Source organism: Coffea eugenioides, unplaced genomic scaffold, assembly GCF_003713205.1.
Source record: "Coffea eugenioides isolate CCC68of unplaced genomic scaffold, Ceug_1.0 ScVebR1_468;HRSCAF=1151, whole genome shotgun sequence".
NCBI lineage: Eukaryota > Viridiplantae > Streptophyta > Magnoliopsida > Gentianales > Rubiaceae > Coffea > Coffea eugenioides.
The window spans coordinates 27712-34820 of NW_020864307.1; the positions used below are offsets into that span (position 1 = coordinate 27712).

The window sequence follows — 7109 nt, forward strand, 5'->3', positions numbered from 1 at the left end:
ATCCTTGGCTAGAATTTATTTATCATTTATTTAATTGCTATTTACAATTGTATTAATTAATTAATTATTTTTGGTTAAATTATTAAATTGTTTAATTATTTAGTTTATTTCTGATAAAAATCCCCCGTGTCCCGAACTTGAAAAGAATCGAATTTTTCCCAGTCCCTGTGGATTCGACCCTACTCACTACTATACACAGAAAATTCATTTTTCTCGAGTAGGTATTTATTATTGCACAGGCTCGACACCTGTCAATTTTTGGCGCCGTTGCCGGGGACTGGCGTTAATCATTTGTTTCTTTTTAAGTTCATTTTTTTTCTGGTATTTTTCTAGTTTATGCCTCGCTCTTCTCGTACAGGCGAATTAATTTTCGACCCTGAAGTAGAGAAGACCGCGCGTAGAACGAGAAAAGAAACCAGGCGGCTCAGGGAGGAGCAATACGATATTGCACCTCAGGAACTTGATCCAGAGGTTGAGCCGACAAATTTGTCTGGTGACAATTCAAGTGATTCAGACCAAGAGGAAGTCACTATGGCAAATGCACGAACACTAAGGGAGTTGGCTGCTCCTGATTTAAATCAGCAGCCCTTGTGCATTACTTTTCCACATTTAAATGATGACACTCCCTTTGAACTAAAATCTGGTCTAATTCATCTCTTGCCATCTTTTCATGGTCTACCAGGTGAGGAGCCCTACAAGCACTTGCAAGAGTTTGACGTCGTTTGCAACAGTATGAAGCCTCCGGGAATTACTGAAGAGCAAATAAAGATGAGGGCCTTCCCCTTCTCTTTGAAGGATTCCGCAAAAGACTGGCTCTACTACCTACCGCCTGGTAGTATCACCACGTGGGACCAACTGAAGAAAAAATTCTTGGACAAGTACTTTCCGGCATCTCGAGCTGCAAGCCTAAGGAAGGAGATATGTGGTATCAAACAACACCCAAGCGAGTCTCTCTATGAGTACTGGGAGAGGTTTAAGAAACTGTGCACCAAATGCCCTCAGCATCAGATAAGTGAGCAACTGCTCATTCAATATTTCTATGAGGGGTTGCTTTTCAGGGACAGAAGCATAATCGATGCTGCAAGTGGAGGGGCGTTGGTGAACAAAACCCCTCGAGGAGCATGGGAGTTGATTGAAGGGATGGCTGAGAACTCACAGCAGTTTGGTTCAAGAGAGGACATCCCGACGCGTAGGGTGAATGAGGTGGAAACGTCCTCTATCCAACAGCAGATCTCCGAATTAACATCTTTCGTAAGACAATTAGCTGTGGGGAGTGCTTCACAAGTCAAAGTGTGTGGGGTGTGCACTGCCGTGGGTCATCCTACGGAAATGTGTCCACTGGTTCAAGAAGAAACTGCAGAACAGGTGAACATGGCTGGCCACGCGCCCGCGCCAAGAAAGCAGTACGACCCGTACTCAAACACCTACAATCCTGGTTGGAGGGATCACCCCAACCTTAGCTATGGAGGAAATAGGCAGTCTAACTTTGTGCCAAATAGACAGCAAGGGCACCAACAGCAGTATCATCCTCGCCTACCACCACCACCACTCCCTTCAAACTCAAGTCCGTCCATGGAAGAGATGATGAAGCAATTACTTGCTAATCAACAAAAGACGGATTCAGACCTGCAAAGCATGAGAAATCAACTGGGACAGGTGCAATCATTGCAAAATCAAATGAATCAAATGGCTATAACAATCAACCGTTTGGAGTCCCAAGTTCAAGGAAAGTTGCCATCTCAACCTGAGGCAAATCCAAAGAATGTAAGCGCAATGACCTTAAGGAGTGGCAAGGAAGTTCAAGGACCCGAACCGGTGATTCCTAAAGACAAGGACGAGGAACGGATTGAGAAAGAATTGGAAGAGGAGGGCACAGACAACAAAAATGCAAAGGTACCCTCGAACCCAATTCCTACAACTAAAACTAATCCACCTCCCTTTCCTAGCAGGTTAGAGAAACCAAAGAAGCAAGACAAGGAAAAAGAGGTCTTGGAGATCTTTCGCAAGGTGGAGATCAACATACCCCTGCTGGATGCGATTAAACAAGTACCCAGGTACGCAAAATTTTTGAGGGACCTGTGTGCCAACCGCAAGCGGTTGAAGGGGGATGAACGAGTTATAGTTGGGGAGAATGTTTCAGCAATTCTACAAAGGAAACTTCCACCAAAATGCGGAGATCCAGGTATGTTTACTATTCCTTGTAGGATAGGTAATACTTTGATTGGAAAGGCCATGTTAGACCTGGGAGCCTCAATTAATGTCATGCCAAAGTCCATTTATGCTTCCTTAAACTTAGGCCCTTTGAAAGAGACTGGGATAATAATTCAATTAGCTGACAGGACCAATGCATACCCTGACGGGTTGATTGAAGATGTTTTGGTAAAAATTAATGAATTGGTTTTTCCAGCTGATTTTTATGTGCTCGACATGGAGGATGAACACTCCCGTGATCCGTCACCTTTGTTGTTAGGTAGACCCTTTTTGAGCACAGCCCGAACCAAAATTGATGTTAATAAGGGTACTTTGTCTATGGAATTTGATGGTGAGATTGTTCACTTTAACATCTTTGAGACCATGAAATATCCATCCGATTCAAATATTGGCTCTGTTTTCTCGATAAATGTTATTGACCCTGCTATACAGGAGGTTTTTGAAATTGAAGGCAGGGATGAACTAGAGGTCGTCCTGACCAGGCACTTTGAGTCCGAAACAACCTCTAGGGTAGAGTTGAGTGAAGAGCTTAAATGCGTGATTGGATCGTTGCAAACGTTACCAACCACGAAGACAAGGTATGATCTTGCACCGATTTTCATACCCGAACCTCACCAAAGGTTACTTCCATCTGTGGTGCAGGCACCTGTCTTGGAACTAAAACCACTGCCGAAACACCTAAAGTATGTATACTTAGGTGAAGGGGAGACACTTCCAGTGATCATCTCCGCGGGTTTATCAAAGGTTCAAGAAGAGAAACTACTTCGAGTTCTTAGGGAACATAAGCAGGCGATAGGATGGACCATCGCCGACATCAAGGGAATTAGCCCTGCGGTGTGTATGCACCGAATTCGACTCGAGGAGAATGCTAAACCCGTACGGCAAGCTCAACGGAGATTAAATCCTCTCATGATGGAAGTCGTAAAGAAAGAGATTTTAAAACTGCTGGACGTTGGAATTATATTTGCAATATCAGATAGCCCGTGGGTAAGTCCAGTACAGGTGGTCCCGAAGAAGGCAGGGGTGACAGTGGAATCAAACCAAGAGGGTGAGCTCGTACCAATTCGAAAACCCACCGGATGGCGACAGTGTATCGATTACCGAAAGCTAAATGCCGTCACGAAAAAGGACCATTTTCCCCTCCCTTTCATTGACCAGATGGTGGAGCGATTAGCATGTCGAGCTTACTATTGTTTCTTGGATGGATTTTCAGGATATTTTCAAATTGCCATCGCACCCGAGGACCAAGAGAAGACTACTTTCACCTGCCCATTTGGAACATTTGCATACCGAAGGATGCCATTTGGATTGTGTAATGCACCTGCTACCTTTCAAAGATGCATGGTAAGTATCTTTTCAGAATATGTTGAGAAGATTATTGAGATTTTCATGGACGATTTTAGTGTATATGGTGAAAGTTTTGAAAACTGTCTAGATAACCTGAAATTGATCTTAGTAAGGTGTATAGAAACTAATCTCGTGCTTAATTGGGAAAAATATCATTTTATGGTTGAACACGGGATAGTTTTGGGTCATGTTGTATCATCTACAGGTATTGAGGTTGATAAGGCAAAAATAGATGTTATATCTACTTTACCTTACCCAGCGAGTGTGCGGGAAGTTCGTTCTTTCTTGGGTCACGCAGGTTTCTATAGAAGGTTCATCAAGGATTTCTCGAAAATTGGAGCACCCTTGTTCCAACTTTTGCAAAAAGATGTATCCTTCGAATTTGATGAAACATGTAAGGGGGCATTCAATAAGTTAAAGGAGTTATTGACCACCTCACCTATTATCCAACCCCCTGACTGGAACCTCCCATTCGAGATCATGTGTGACGCCAGCGACTATGCAGTGGGTGCGGTATTGGGTCAAAGAGTAGGAAAGGCAGCTCATGCTATCTACTACGCATCTCGAGCCTTGAACGGAGCTCAATTGAACTATTCAACCACCGAAAAGGAGCTTTTAGCAGTTGTTTTTGCCTTAGAAAAATTTCGGTCTTATTTACTTGGTGCTAAAGTTATTATTTTTTCTGATCATGCAGCTTTGCGGTATCTGTTGACCAAAAAAGAGGCAAAACCGCGATTGATACGGTGGATATTGTTGCTACAGGAGTTCAACCTGGAGATCCGAGATAAGAAAGGGGCGGAGAATCTGGTAGCAGATCACTTGAGTCGAGTACAAGTCGTCGAAGATGACATCCCATTGAGAGAAGCATTCCCCGAGGAGCATTTATTTTCTATTAACTCATCTTTGCCTTGGTATGCAGATATTGTTAATTTTCTAGTCACTGACAAATTTCCTACAGGATGGCCTAAGGCAAAGAGAGACAAGTTGAGGAGCGATGCAAAGTTCTACATTTGGGATGATCCTTACCTCTGGAAGCGGGGTGCTGATCAAATCATCCGTAGATGTGTAAGTGAAGTTGAATTTCAATCTATTCTAGCCTATTGTCACTCTTTTGCATGTGGAGGTCACTTTGGACCGAAGAGAACGGCTCGTAAGGTGCTAGAGAGTGGATTCTATTGGCCAACTCTATTCAAGGATGCCTACTCATTTTGTAAGTCATGTGATAAGTGTCAAAGAGTGGGTAATATCTCTCGTAGGGATCAAATGACTCAAACCCCAATGATTTTGTTGAAATTTTTGACGTTTGGGGCATTGATTTTATGGGTCCTTTTCCTTCTTCCTTTGGTTTTTTGTATATATTGCTTGCTGTAAATTATGTTTCGAAATGGGTAGAAGCAAAGGCCACCCGCACTAATGATTCCAAAGTGGTTGCAGAATTCGTTAAGTCTAATATTTTTGTTCGCTTTGGGATGCCGCGAGCAATTGTAAGTGATCGGGGTACTCATTTCTGCAACAAAAAGATCGCTGCAATTTTTAGGAGATATGGTGTCTTGCACAAAGTCTCTACATCATACCATCCTCAGACAAATGGTCAGGCGGAAACATCGAACCGAGAGATCAAATCAATTCTAGAAAAGATGGTCCGACCCGATAGGAAGGATTGGAGTGTGAGACTAGATGATGCACTATGGGCATATAGGACAGCATACAAGACACCCATTGGCATGTCCCCTTACCGATTGGTATTTGGAAAGCCATGTCATCTCCCGGTCGAGTTTGAGCATAGAGCATTTTGGGCGGTCAAACAATGCAACATGGATATCGAGGAAGGCGGAATTCAAAGAAAGTTACAATTACTAGAGTTGGAAGAAATTCGAAATGAAGCATACGAGAATGCAGTGATCTATAAGGAGAAGAATCAGATCTTTCATGACCAACAGATCTCTAGGAAGACATTCGTCTGTGGGCAAAAAGTTTTACTATACCACTCCAAATTGAAACTATTTCCAGGTAAATTACGTTCTCGTTGGATTGGCCCTTTTGTTGTGACTAATGTCTTTCATTATGGTGCAGTAGAGATCCAAAGTTTGAAAACAGAGAAGAAATTTGTGGTGAATGGTCATCGTCTCAAGCCGTATTATGAAGGATTTCCAATTGAACGGGTGGAGATGATGCAACTGGAAGACCCGATTTGCTTAGTTTAAGCAAATTCTGGACTCCGTCTAGCCAAAGACGTTAAAGAAAGGCGCTTTTGGGAGGCAACCCAATTTTTGATTTTGTTGATTTTTGTTGTGCGATTCGTTAAATATGTCGTTTCTCATCTGGGTATTGCTTAAATTTGGTATTTTTCTCTACTATGATCAGGACAGGTGATCATGGCGTGCCCATGCGAAGAAGGCACGCATTAAAGTTCCAACTTCAAGGTTTTGGAAAAGTGACCAAATGAGGCAAAAAAGGCGAAATTTGATCAAAGATCTCAATACCTCAAATTCAGTAATTGTGGTTTTTGATGCATTAAAGAGGTTTAGAATGCATGTTTAGATCATTTTACATGTGCGTGAATGGTTTATTTTGACATAGAAATGATCTATGATGCATTTTGGGAAATTGGGGTATCATTTGTAATTATTCCAAAGTTGAATTTCTGCTAAATTTTGCAGCAGAAAAAGCGTTTTTTAAGAAAACGCGCCACTGAATCGCGTTTTCAAATCTGCGCCTATAATTAAGAAAACACGCCTTAAAAACGCGACAGGAAGTCGCGTTTTCTACCAAGTCGCGTTTTCCAGCCTGTTCAGAAACCAAAAACGCGTCTTCAAATACGCGACTTAAAGTCGCGTTTTCTCACGTAGTCGCGTTTTCAATGCTGCAAATTTGGTGAAGAAACGCGACTTCATAAAACGCACCTTGAGGCGCGTTTTCTTGAGCCGCGTTTTCTGAGCACAATGATCTGACCTCGGATCCTTTCAAAAACGACATCGGATCCTTTTAAAAACGAAGGCTTGGATCACTTTTCAACTTTACTTTTCTTCATGTTGGCTTGTTTTTAGTAAGTTTTAGTTCTTCGATTAATGTTTGTGTGTTTTGTAGGTGGCAATGGCAAGAGTTCATGCAAATGATCTCAATTGCAAGGGTGTTTATATTAAGGCAAAAAGGGAGTTTTCATGTTCAATTGCTGCATTTCATGCATTTAAAGTGTTTCATGTTTAAGTTATATTCATGCATGATCATATTAAATTTGAATTTTATTCAAAGAACATGAAGTAGGTTGAATGTGGAAGGTTGGCCAAGCAAATTTGGAGGAAAAACTGCAGAAAACAGCTTTTTCTGCAGCAAATCCGGCCATAAATCCGGATTCTGTCCAGAATGCAAAAAAAAAAAAAAAATTTGTATTCTTTCTTTCCTTCTTTTCTTCTTTCTTTCTTCTTTTCTTCCCCGCTGCTTGCCCTTTTTCCCCCTTTTTCTTTTCTTCTTCATTCGCCGCCGCCAGAAGCTCCGCTGACCCACGACAGTCGCGGCAACTGGCTCGCGCGCCGCTCCTCCCTGCCGCTCGT

At 42.3% G+C, this 7109-nt stretch overlaps 1 non-coding gene across 1 annotated transcript; it reads right to left on the reverse strand.

The window, feature by feature from the left end:
* Nucleotides 1-903: 903 nt before the first annotated feature.
* LOC113758305 lies at nt 904-1010 on the reverse strand. Its single transcript, XR_003466666.1, has one exon. It is a non-coding gene; the product is annotated as a small nucleolar RNA R71 (small nucleolar RNA).
* Between the last annotated feature and the right edge of the window lie 6099 nt (nt 1011-7109).